Below are 12,444 nucleotides of genomic sequence, written 5' to 3'. Positions count from 1 at the left end.
ATCTACCTTTTAGTCAATATAAGAATGTGCCATTTTAGAGACCAAGACACATTATTTACTATAGCTAGCATTTATTTTTTCAGTTAGATGAGTTCTGAGATGAGAATCCCTCTTTGCCAACATTCTTACCAATTTCATTTTTTTCTCCTGTTCTTAATTATACTCATTTCTTCATTTGCCAAACACACTTGGCTAGCTGCTGTGGGTACAACAGCTATGCTAAGAGCTATCATGTTAGAAAAATGAATCAACTATGTATCATACCCAAAAACCTCACAATCTACAAAGGGAGATTAGACATATGCAAAAATAAATATGATAAATTGCACAACTTGATGGTTATTTGCATCATCAGTGTATATAAATCAATGTAAAAATTGTAATGGGTGTAGCAATCATTGAGGACAGTGATGAAGATCATGTTTGAGGTGGACTATGAAGTGCTTGGATGCAGAAGAAAGAAACCACATTCCAGTTCAAAGTAGTGGCAAAAGATAATAATGAGAGTGTGAAAAATGTGCCCTTTATTCAGAGAACAACAAATTGCTCATTTTGGCTGGATCATAGACTGGATAAAAAGAAGCAGAAAGAAAACAAACAGTTTGCAATGATGTGCTGGGATCAGATGAAAGGTGTGTCCTAATGTTTAGGCTAAGAATTTTGGGTTTCGTATTGATGATATTGGAGAAACACTGATGACTTTGACCTGGAGAGTGTAACAATCAGAGGCCAAGATGAGTTAGAAAATGGAGACTCTAGAGTCTGGAAAAGAATTGGAATGCTTTTGAGGAGATGGAATCCCTGAGGCTGACAGTTTAGTTTAGGGAGCAGTGAGACTCAGAAACAAAGAAGTGGTCCTGGCTTGTAGAGTCGGGATGGATTCAAGAGATAAGGGGGCGGGATTATCAGCAAAGCTGATATGCAGCAGATGTGTAACAATATGAGTATAGTGTTGTAGTATTGAATACTGCTTGATAAATACCACTTCCCTGAGACACTCATGTGTCCCCAACTCACTGGGTTCCTGACCCCCTCCAGGTCCAGGACACCCACAATCCAACAGCTAATGGAGTATCTGCTGGAGCATAGAGGGCCACTAGGACCTGATGGTTGGTGCCTGTTCAGTACTACTTATGAAATAGTTTGAATATCACCCTTGATATGTAGGATTTAGTAAAATTCAGTTCAAAATACAGTTTCCCAACTCTTGCCTCCTTAGCTTTTGGAGAAATGAAATTATCGGCAAAGCAAAGCAAAGCAAGACAAGGCCGGGATTTATCAGATGCGTGGCTTTTAGCAGCGTGAGACTTCCAGATGTCATCGAGAGGTTGACATTTTCAATCATAAATAAATCATGCTTATGTGTCAGTTTTGTAATTGCAATTAGGAAAATATCAATCCTGTTTTCTATCCAATCAGATCTGTTGATAACAGTAGTAGTTTAGTCATCATAATACTTAACATACTTAACATTTTTGTACTAGCTTTTGTCTTGGAATAGGACATTTTAGGAAAAAAATTATATATCAAAATTATAATAATTACATAGATTTCAAAATTCAATTAGCTACATTATTTGTTGCCAGTTTAGTTGTTATAATTATCAGGAGATGGTCCAAACTAGATGAACTAAAAATGAAACACTGCAATTCGTTTCCTGCTTTTTGAAAAATCTTAAACATATTTGTTATTCTCTTTGGGTTCCAGTTTTCCTGTGAAATATGAGAAGTTATGACCTTTAGACCAATGCAGAAAGTACTAATTGAACAAGAGAGGAAAGTGGGAAGTTATAATAATTCAATAGGGTCTTGGTTGTACTGTTTCAATCCATTGGGAAGTTTCTGTGTTCTGAAATATCATGCATTAAATTTGCATGTCTATGATTAAGTATGGAACCTCTGATTCTACTTCACTCTTTCATGAAGCTCAAGTGTGACACATTTAAAAGCAGTAACATACGATAGATACTTACTTTTGAAGTGGTGAATACAAGAGCGGGCCATAGTTGTTGAGTTAATTTATCATTCATGTTTTATGAAAACAATATTTAAAAAGATTTTAAATGTAATTTTATTTATTTACAAGAAGCAAGTGAAATTATTTTTGACTTTAGAGGAATCTAGTGCAGACGTATGATTGTGTGTCCTGTTTTAGTTTAATTCAATTTTAAAAAATATATTAAAGTCTTAACATGTTCAAGACACAATTCTGGCACTTCAGAGATGAAGAGGGTAAGATTTCCTATATGAGGGTCATACAGTAAAAAGATAAACATACAAAGAACTTTAGTACTAGATAGATGTGAAAATATCTTGAGATACACACACACAAAATACATTGGGGGCTCAAGAGGAAAGAACTTCCATGCATTTGGGGGAATGATACGAACAACATCTAATGTATTTTGAGCAATAATTTTGTGCCAGGCATTGTGCTAACTACTTCACAGGGACTTACTTTTGACCACATTTTCATGAGATAGGTACAAGAATATTGCTATTTTATAAATGAGGAAACTGAATCTTGGCGAAATAAAGTAACTTCCCTAAGGTTACCAGTAGAGTAAGCATAAGAATCAAGATTCAAACTTAGATAATATGATTTCAAAGTCCAAGCTGTTTACCAATTTATTCTCTTTTCTTTATTCAAGTTTAAGGAAAAGTTATAGTTGAGAAAAGTCAGGGTACCTGACTCTATATGTATTAAGGACCTTCAAATTCCAGGCCTGTCACTTAGGCAAACCATCTGAATAAGATAAAGCATATTAGACAAATGAAATCTTTATTTGTTTGTTTATCAATTTATTTTTCTATCAGAAACAAACTTTAGAGATATTGACAATCAACTGGTAGATGTGGAATGAAAATAAGATTTCCTAGCACTTATCTCTATCAAGCTAAATCTCCAGAATTTTGAATAACAGAATGACTGAAAATCGTCTCCATGATATTGGGCTGGACAGTCGAATGCAGGACTTTCTATGTTTCGATAAAGGTGTTATTGACAATTGCCACATGTATAAAATAGTAAGGAGGAAGCTTGAATTTAATCTTCCTCTCTAAAAGCATTATAAATTATATTATTGCTAAAAATAATATAGAACCAACTTATGCGAAAGAAGTATAAATATAGCAATTCTTCAAATCTTTGAGTTGCTTTTCAATAAAAAGTAAAAAGGAAGTAATTTAATTAGAAGAAACCAACATTGCTAGAGGAATAATAATAAAAAAACACTCATAAGTATCAAAAACTCTCTAGAGTGAATTAACTAGAGAGAAGAAAAATAGTTTAATTTACAGTGTTAAACTCTTAATAAAGTCACGCAGTGGTAATCAGTTGGGTATTGTCTATACGCCAGGAGCTAGTTTAGGCACTGGAGGTAGAAGAGCAAACAAGAGAAAGTCTCCACCCTCCTGGAGTTTATATACAAAAGGAAATATGAATGAATATAGATAAATAAATAGCAGTCACACCAGGTGGTGATCGTGCTGTGGATAAAACTAAAGCAGAGGTGAGAGGAATGGAGAGTGACTTTCAAATATATGGAGGGGGTGGAACTTGAAATTCTAAGCTGACACGTGACCATGCTATTTTTTGCTTCCATGTCTTCACACATTCCATGATAAGATATGTGACTAAGGAACCATCAGGATCAGAGGACATAAAGAGCCATTTGCCTTTGGGGCATGGGATTGTGTGATTTCACAGTAATTATGTCACTGACACTGTCAGATTTGGTCGTGTCTAGATCAACTGAGCATTAAAACCATCCATTTTCTTGTAGTGGAGATATTTAGAAATTTATTAGTCCATTAGTTCTTAGGTGAGGGGCTAAAATGTTACTATCCAGAGAAAGCACTTTATTTTAAGTGACAGCAGGAGAGAGTGAGATTAATATGTAGAGTCATCAGTCAGAAAGAAATGTGGGGAAAAAGTAAGCAGAGACATAGGATAATTATTAGTAACGTTAAAAATAACGTTTGTGTCTCCCTAGGACTGACTTCATGTTTCCGATGGTAAGAGATTTCCCATGACCGTTGTCTTCTAAATAGATTGATTTAATATTTCTCTTTGAAAGATATTACTACTGGAATCCTTGAAATCTATTGACTATGGATATATCATTGTATATGTACATAGATAGTGAAATTCTTTATATAATGGACATATTGCAGGTAGAAAAGAGCGCGAGAAAGATAAGATGGGATTCTTATTTGGAATGGGCATAGTGCCAAGTGGGTGGAAAGATAGAATAGCTAACAATTTTCGATGGCAGGAATATTTTAGAAGTTATTTGTTTAAGGAATGGAATATACCATTTCTGATTTCCCTCTTGTTTCTCATAATGAGGTGCGTCAATTAATTAAGGTGAAAAAAAAGAAAAACATAGTAGAATTATGAAGGCGTAGTGCTTTATAGCAGGTTGTTGACCAGATGCTGGGCATCAAAGTGGGCATGATTAGTAATAATTCGGTGACCTGAAGCCTCGCAGAGGTCTGGGTTCTCTCCTCATGGGTGGTCCCTCCCAAGAGCTCTTAGCTGATTCGTGGGCAAGCTACATGGACAAGAACCAATGCAGGAAGAATAAACTATTTCAGGTTGAGTTTTTCAAATAAATTTTTCCTAAAATACAATATCTGCAACTATGTGAGTTTTATTATTAATATCTTGATATCCTTTAATAAAGTTTCAGAAATCACAAAACATTAGATTATAGTAATGCACTTTTAGAAAAAAATTCTGTAATTTGCTTGGAAAGCTGGATTCTTCTGTCTTTCGTTATTTGATTTTCTAAGTTATTTGCTTGCAAAAAGTCTTATTTCATGATATCTCTCATCAGTACTCTTTAAAATAAGAAAGATTTCTATTAAAAATGAAACAAAAATTGTTTAACACAAAAATTTAATCAAAATAGAGTTTTCATCAGCTCTTCTTGTCTTCTGGGCAATAGCTGCAGGGTATACATTTTATTTAGAAAGTCAATTCATCTCAAAATTGGTTGCATAGTTGAGCCAATATCAAGATCAGTAAGAGCTTGGTTATGCTTACACCTGGGTGACGGGTAAATCTATGTCCAGCATCCCTCCGCCTCACCTGACTAGCCCAGTGGAACAGTGGTCTCCAAAGTGGGGGTGCCTCCCCTGGGAGTGTATAGGAGGATCCACTGGGGTGGGAGAGGGCAAGATGATAAATTCCACTTATGTTGATTTTCATCTAAATGGGAAAAGAATGAAATTTAATAACATTTAGTGTGTGTTCTGCCACTTTGGCCCACCCTGTGTCTGGTCTTCACACATGCTGCTTGCAAAGTCTTCAAGGGAGGGTGGGTGCTTTGACAGCAGCGCGCTCCCATGCTCCTTCACTCCCGGCTTATTGTGAGGCTCCGTAGTTTGTGTGACAAGGTGTCATTGATTCTGTTATGATGAAACCGAGACTTTCAAACTTGAGTATCTTTAGTATTATGTGGAATGATATGAAAATCTTTTGTACCACACAGAAATTTATTGCTTATCTCAAGAATTGTCAAAGATGAGTTACACACATTCTTTTTTAAAATTAAAGTGATCCAATTTTCCTGACATTTTTTGTAGAATCAAGTAGATGATGATACTATGCTGCCTGATAGGTGTTATCAAAATAATACACAAGACAAAGTTAACAGTTGGAGTAGTGCTTAAGAGAATAAGTGCTGTTCAAAATAAATTTGTGATTTTGGAGAAAGTATTTTAAAAATTTGATTTTGAAATTTAATCGTGTAATTTTCTTCTTAAAAATATGCTTATCACCTATAAAAACCTTCATAATTGCACACTTTTTAATTTTTTAAGTTTGGAAGTAGAAATTTCAAACTTCCTTAAGAGTTTTCAAAATGAGGAGTTTTAATAGGTTTTGAATCATGTATGTGTTAAGGATATAAAAAGGCAATATCTTCCACATGGTTTATAAGAATAATTGATTGATTTGAGAGAGACAGAATTTCCAAGTTAAATTTAAATAAGGTTTTTTCTGAATTATATGTAACTATATATAACATCATATATATATGTTATAGATTATCTAATAATATACGGTAGTCATCATACATATTATGTGTTATGTAATATATAATACTGTCTACTTTATTGTACTAGAGATGATATTAAGGGGTTATGGAAATAGGCATCATGACTTGGTAAACTTAGGCAATGTCCTTTGGGACATGCCCTTCCATTTGGATCTACTTTTCTTTTCGAGGTAACACTTTTAGCTATAACTACCATTAAAATAAAATATCTTTTAAACTTAATTAAAAATAAACATATTCAGTGATATGTTTCTACTTAAAAATATTATCATTAATCAAGATTTTTGTGAGAGCAAAAGCCTTTAGTGCTGTTAATAAATATATAAAATATTGTTTATTTCACCTATAGCTCATTATTTTAGTTTCTATTTTGCTTATGTTTAAATTTGCATATTATATTTGTATAATTTAAATTTTTAATAATTTATTGAGGTGAGATTCACATAACATAAAATTAACCATTTTAAAGTGAACAAGACAGTGGCATTGAATACACTTGCAGTGTTGTGCAAACACCACCTCCATCTAGTTGTAAAACATTTCAGTCACGCCAACGTAAAACCCCTCACCCAGTAAACAGTTCGTCTCCATTCCTTCCTCCCCTTGGCCCCTAGCAACCACCAATATGCATTCTGTCTCTACAGAGCTATCTATTCTGGATATTTCCTATAAATGGAATCATGTAATATGTGACTTTTTGTGTCTGGCTCTTTTTACTCAGCATAGTGTTTTGGAGGTTTATTCACATTGCGGTACATATCAGTACCTTGTTCCTTTTTATGGCCAAATAATATTCCATGGACTGTGTATATTGTAATTTGTCTATCCAGTCACCATTGATGGACATTTGGGCTGTTTCTGCCTTTTGGCTCTTGCGCATGCTCCTGCTGTGGGTAGTCGTGGTGAGTATCTGTTTGAGTCCCTATTTTCCATTCTTTTGGGCATACTCCTAGGAGTGGAATTGCAGGATCATATGGTAACTCTATATGAACTTTTTGAAGAACTGCCAAACTGTTTTCCAGAGTGACCGCATCATTTTACATTCCCATCACCAATGTATGAGGACTCCAATTTCAATGAGAATACCTTAAAAATAAACAAATATGGTTGTGTTAGTGGTACCTGCCCATAGGTTCTTTACCGACTCGGAATGAAAATCTGAAATGTCTGGAGCCCACTCTGGGAGAGCGCTTTGGCCCTATGGGAGGTGAGTGTATGGTTGTGGTTTGCTTGGAGGATGGGATGGGGCTGGAACACTGTGGTAGTGGGAAGCCGGTCCGACCCCGTTTGGCTTCAGCATCTCCATCAGTGAGTGAGAAGTTTCTGCAGTGAGATTGAAGGCGGCCCCCAGGAGCTCCGCAGGCTGCTGGTGGTTCGTTATCCCTCAGGCTCTGTTCTGATGAGCACTTGTGTTTTACAGCTGAGAAGAATGGAAACAAGTCACAGTCTGACTTGGAAGCTGTGAACAAATTATACATACTGTTTACTCCTCTCCCTCTCAGCGCACTGGTCTGAGCTGCAGTGACCTTACTGTAGGTGACTTTGTTGCTACTGCAGCCTCTTTTTTTTAGGGCACCATGGAATCACAACAAGCACAATAATACAGAGAAGCTACCTTGTATAAAGCACGCAATGCATTGTTTAGAAACATAATCCTACTGACGTCTCATTAGACCCCTGAGTAGGTAGGCCTTACAATCTCTCCCTTACAAAGAAATGATCTGAAAACAACAGAGTTAACATTCTTGCTTGCAGAACAAAGTGAGAGAGCTTGGAAGGGAACTCAGATTCCTCCGATGGCAAGGTAACTTCTCTTTCCGTGGCACTTTTGCTGGAGAGAAAAGTTGTTTTCACGTTTCTTCTGAATATTTCACCCAATCGCTTTACCCAGCAACTCCCTGACCTTGGCTTGATTTAGATTTATTACATATGGGGCACTGTCGAACTGTAAAACATCACTAGCCCTGTGAATAGGAGATTCTCTTCTAAAAATCATTGATAATAATGCCTGAGATGATCTCAGGCAAGCTAAGGAGACTTAGTCCCTCTCGCTCCTCCCCGAGGCACGGAGGTGAGGGTTTGTTTATTGTTGCTTATTTAAACCCATTCTTCTGTAAGTCTGTACATTTACCTCCAGTCCAGAAAAACGAAGATGCTGTAAGCCAGTAAGACTCGGGAACCTAAGCTCAAATCCCAGGAATAATCATTCTGTGTTATAAAGAGCCGTGTTCCTGTTATATAACCATCCTACATCCCCACGCTGCGTTCAGCAAAGACTTTACAAACATCAGGAAGCCCCGTGGGGAGCTCTAGAAGTACAAATTGAAGAAAAGAACAGTAAACCCTGCTGCAAAATCATCTTGACGAAGAAAGGCTTTAGAATGCTGAGCACCAAGTTTTAATCTTATGGCCATATAGAGCAAGTATTCATTGTTATTTACCACAAATTCCACTATCCAAGCATTGTGTTCATTGCTTATAAGATTCAACTCCAGCAGAAGTAAGGAGAAAAGCACTTTTCAGGAATGTAGTAAGTCAGGCAATGGCCCCAACACCACTGAAGTCACTTAGCCAGTCACCACGTAATTTAACTCTTTAGCTATTTTCTTCTATTGAATGTGAGTTTCTGAAAACAAAGAGCATGTATTGCTTGTCTTGTCACGTCTGATGCCCAGCACCTGGCAGCACCTGGCAGATAGGAAATAATAAAAGTATGAAGAAGTAAGGATGAAAGAAGCAAAGATAAAACTGCCTCTTAGGGTGAATGGTTTTTATTATGCATGTTTGAATGACTGCTTTAGATTCAGATTTTTAATATGTAAGGGGATTTTCCAGAATGGTACAAATATAACTATATATTTTTAACTCGGAAGGAGAAGGCGGCTTTAGAAACGTAGAAGACATGCACAGATTGACACTTCTGCTGGCTCTCTTCCTTCTGTTGGCCTCTCGGGTCCAAGTGTCCCCTCCAGCCTGCTCTCCACCTACATTATGGGCCTGCAGTAGACTGCATTCGGGGGTTCCCTTGCCTCTGGCTTCTGGTCGGATTAGACCAAGGCAGTCATAAGCGAGAGCCCAGAGGGCAAAGAGAAACGTGAGCCAGGTTCTTCATTCTCTTTACTTTCTCCCCACTGGGCCACTGGGGGCTGACTGTGGGTCTTTCTCAGGTGGACTTTGCCAGGCCCATCTGTCTCCAGGTTCCAATAACTACTCCTTCCGTTCACACCGTTAGGCCTCTGGGTTTTATGTGCTGCAGAGAAATAATCAATGGTATTTAGGCTTGTTTTCTCAATTTTCATTAATGTATTTATTATTTTTGAATTGTAATAATGTAATTCACTAGGTACTCTTTAAATTTCTCCATTATTCACATTTCTTCAGGAAAAATAGCATAGTTACCTCTTGTCTGAAACTCTCAAATACGCATTTCACCTTCTTGTTTTTACATGTCTTTACAAGGCAATGTTTCAATGTAAGATTTCTTTGGAAGATGATAATCTGTCAGTAGGACAGACTGCATTATTTCTTAACTTATTCTATTGTCCAAATGAAGTGGAACATAATATAATTACTATGAAGCCAAAGTTATTCATTTTAGTTAGAGATTTAGAATCATGGGTTCTGTAGTCAAACTGCCTGGGTTCTAAATCCTGACTCAACCACTTAGTTGAAATTTTTAGACATTCACTTAACTCCCTCAGTTTTCTCACCCATAATATGTAAATTACAATAACACATTTACTGTGCTTTGGGAAGGGGGAGTGTAAGGCATTTAGCCCAGTGCCTGGCAAGGGAAGAACACCTAGCTTTTGTTCACTGCTATTAGTATTTGCAGCAGCATTCTTGTCATCATCAGGGAGCATCGGTTATCTGTAATTGCTAAGAACACTAATTTGTAAATATTTTAATTATTTCTATGGAAATCTTTCTAAAATGCATCCCATTCTTTTCTGAATTCTTTTAGATAAAGACTACTTTGTCTTGGTACCGTACTCATTTTAATAGACATTATTATTGATTTATGATACAATTAGTAGATGTCAAAGTGTTTTGCTTTGTTCAGTTCTTTACTAAATATCGAAAAGAGAGGGAAATTGCTCTATGACCAAGAAAGTGTTAAATATCAATTCTAAAAACATTTCCAGGTTTTCTGTGAATTATACAGATGATAAGTGCCATGGGATTGCTGTGGATTTGAGTGATCAAAGAAGGCTTCTTAGTTGGGATTTAAGCTGGACCTGGAAAAATAGACCTATTTTTACTAATCCTCAGATGACATGAGTCCATACACTGGAGGCTCTGGAAGTTTCAGGTGAATTCTCCCCAAAGTCACCTGGGGATAAGACTATCACACCAGAGAGACCGAGGCAGGGAGAGCTTCCTAACCATATCAAGCACAAATTGTATGGCCCCAGGCCCTGTATTTGGGATTTGGATAAAGTACTTTAAGTACATGTTCCTGGCATCAAACTTCCCCTCCAAAGAAAGCGAATGTTTTCCTTTTCTCCCATCTTAGCGGGCAGTACTACAATGGACTGGGGAAGGAAAAGAGGGACTAACACAAGAAACATTAACTTATGTTTCAGGCATGTCAAACAAGCCTTTGGATTATTTCTTCACTAGATGATGTCTCAGTCCTCTGCTTTGTCAGCATATACTTGGAATGGAACATGTGTAAGAGTGAAGGGATTTTGAGACGACTCTGCCTTGTTAAAAATTTCTTTTTTACCAGAAGCAGAAGCAGAGGAGTTGAGCTAAAAATCCGCATATGAAATGAGTTTCACAAATAATTCAGTGAGTATTGTTGGGGAGTAGAGTCCGAAATAAAAGGAGAGGAGAAGGGCAGAGGAGGAGCAGAGCAGGAGAAGCAGAGCTCGGAGAGCAAGTCTGCCCTTCGCTCGTCGGCACGTGCAGCCAAACAACTTGGCACTTTGCTGATGACCATGGGGGAGTATAAACCTCCCGTGGTGTTTTTGAACAAACTCTAAAGACTGTTTTTTCTAAATTCACGTTAGGTTGACTATAAGAGGATTTGACATGTCTGTATCAAAAAGGCTTTCAGGCATATGAGGATTCTGGAACACTTGAAATAATCCCTGCAGAGCAGGCGAGAAAATAATATCTTTAGTAGGTCTTAATCAAATAAGAGAGATTATTAAGGAATCAAATACAATAGACATAGTTCAATTTATTACATTTATACTGAAATTGTTTGTTTAGCAAAATTATACAATACTCCACGAAGGCAGCCTTATTTATGTAAACTTCTTTCAAGTGTTTGATGTACCATTTGTCTCAGCATATCTATTGCTTACATTTTAAAAAAATTGTCATTTTATATTTTAAATCTCTCTCTCTCTGTCTGTCTCTCTCAGTCTCATTTTTTCCCCTTCTGTCTGTGTAGAAATGCAGAATAAGGTAAGAGTAAGAGCTTGGTTGTGGAGTCAGGTAGATTTGGATTCACAGTGAACCTCGGGCTACTTATTCCACGTGTGTCTTCTGAAAAGTTACTTAGCTTCTCTGAGTCTCAACTTCCTGATTAGTAAGCTGAGGATGCTAGCACATACCTCACTGTTCTGGGGACAATTCAACATGGTAATATATGTAAGGTGCTCAGCACAGTCTATGGCATGTAGATACTGTGGACTATGGGAAATCCAGCACTTTTTTATTCTCCAAATGAGATTTTTAAGATGACAATATTGACTACGTTTATTGTACAAGCAATTTGATATTTATTTCCTCTTTTTCCAGTTTTCAGTTTGATAGTAATAACAGTTATTTTGTGTACAGATAAGGAAAGGGAGCCGGAGAGATTTTAAGTTATTTGCAGCTACTCAATAGAAGAATTGGAGATATGAAATCAGGTCATCTAATTCCAAGTATCTGAGGCTGTTTCTCTCTCAAGTGCTGTATAGAGTGATCAGTATGGGAAAAGAGGAAGAAGAGAGTGATTTTTTGTTTGAAAATGATGTCCTCTTTCGTAGCTCATTTCCCGGATTCTGTTGTCCTGTGGCTGCATCCTGTCCTCACCTTGAAGCGCTCATGGACCGTGGCAGGGAGAAATATTAATGCGTCGAGCATGTTGGAAGGCACAAAGGGAAATGAGCCGGCATCTTCATTGCACCACTTTAAGGAATGAGACTTTGTACTGCTGCTTAGAGGGTTTTTAAAACGCGAGGACATACCATATACAACATAATTTAAAGGTGCTATCCAGTCCCCCTGAGGTAAGCAAATGGCTATAGGGATTTTAGCCAGCTTAGCAGGCAAAGCCAGGACACTTGTGGTCTCATTTATATCCTTGAAGGGAACTGTGGAATAGGGTATTTTATTTGGCTTCATTTCTACCGGCAGGAGAAAAAAAAAAAAGAAACATT

At 37.0% G+C, this 12,444-nt stretch overlaps 1 long non-coding RNA gene across 1 annotated transcript in view; it reads left to right on the top strand.

The window, feature by feature from the left end:
- The window catches only part of LOC139044759 (uncharacterized), a 130,853-nt gene extending 118,666 nt beyond the window's left edge, over positions 1 to 12,187 (top strand). Inside the window, exon 3 of the long non-coding RNA XR_011501839.1 lies at positions 12,052 to 12,187. This is a non-coding gene — a long non-coding RNA (uncharacterized lncRNA). The remainder of the gene's footprint in view (positions 1 to 12,051) is intronic.
- The last annotated feature ends 257 nt before the right edge of the window (positions 12,188 to 12,444 follow it).

Source organism: Equus asinus, chromosome 3 (genome assembly GCF_041296235.1).
Source record: "Equus asinus isolate D_3611 breed Donkey chromosome 3, EquAss-T2T_v2, whole genome shotgun sequence".
NCBI lineage: Eukaryota > Metazoa > Chordata > Mammalia > Perissodactyla > Equidae > Equus > Equus asinus.
This window is presented reverse-complemented; position numbering and strand designations above follow the sequence as displayed.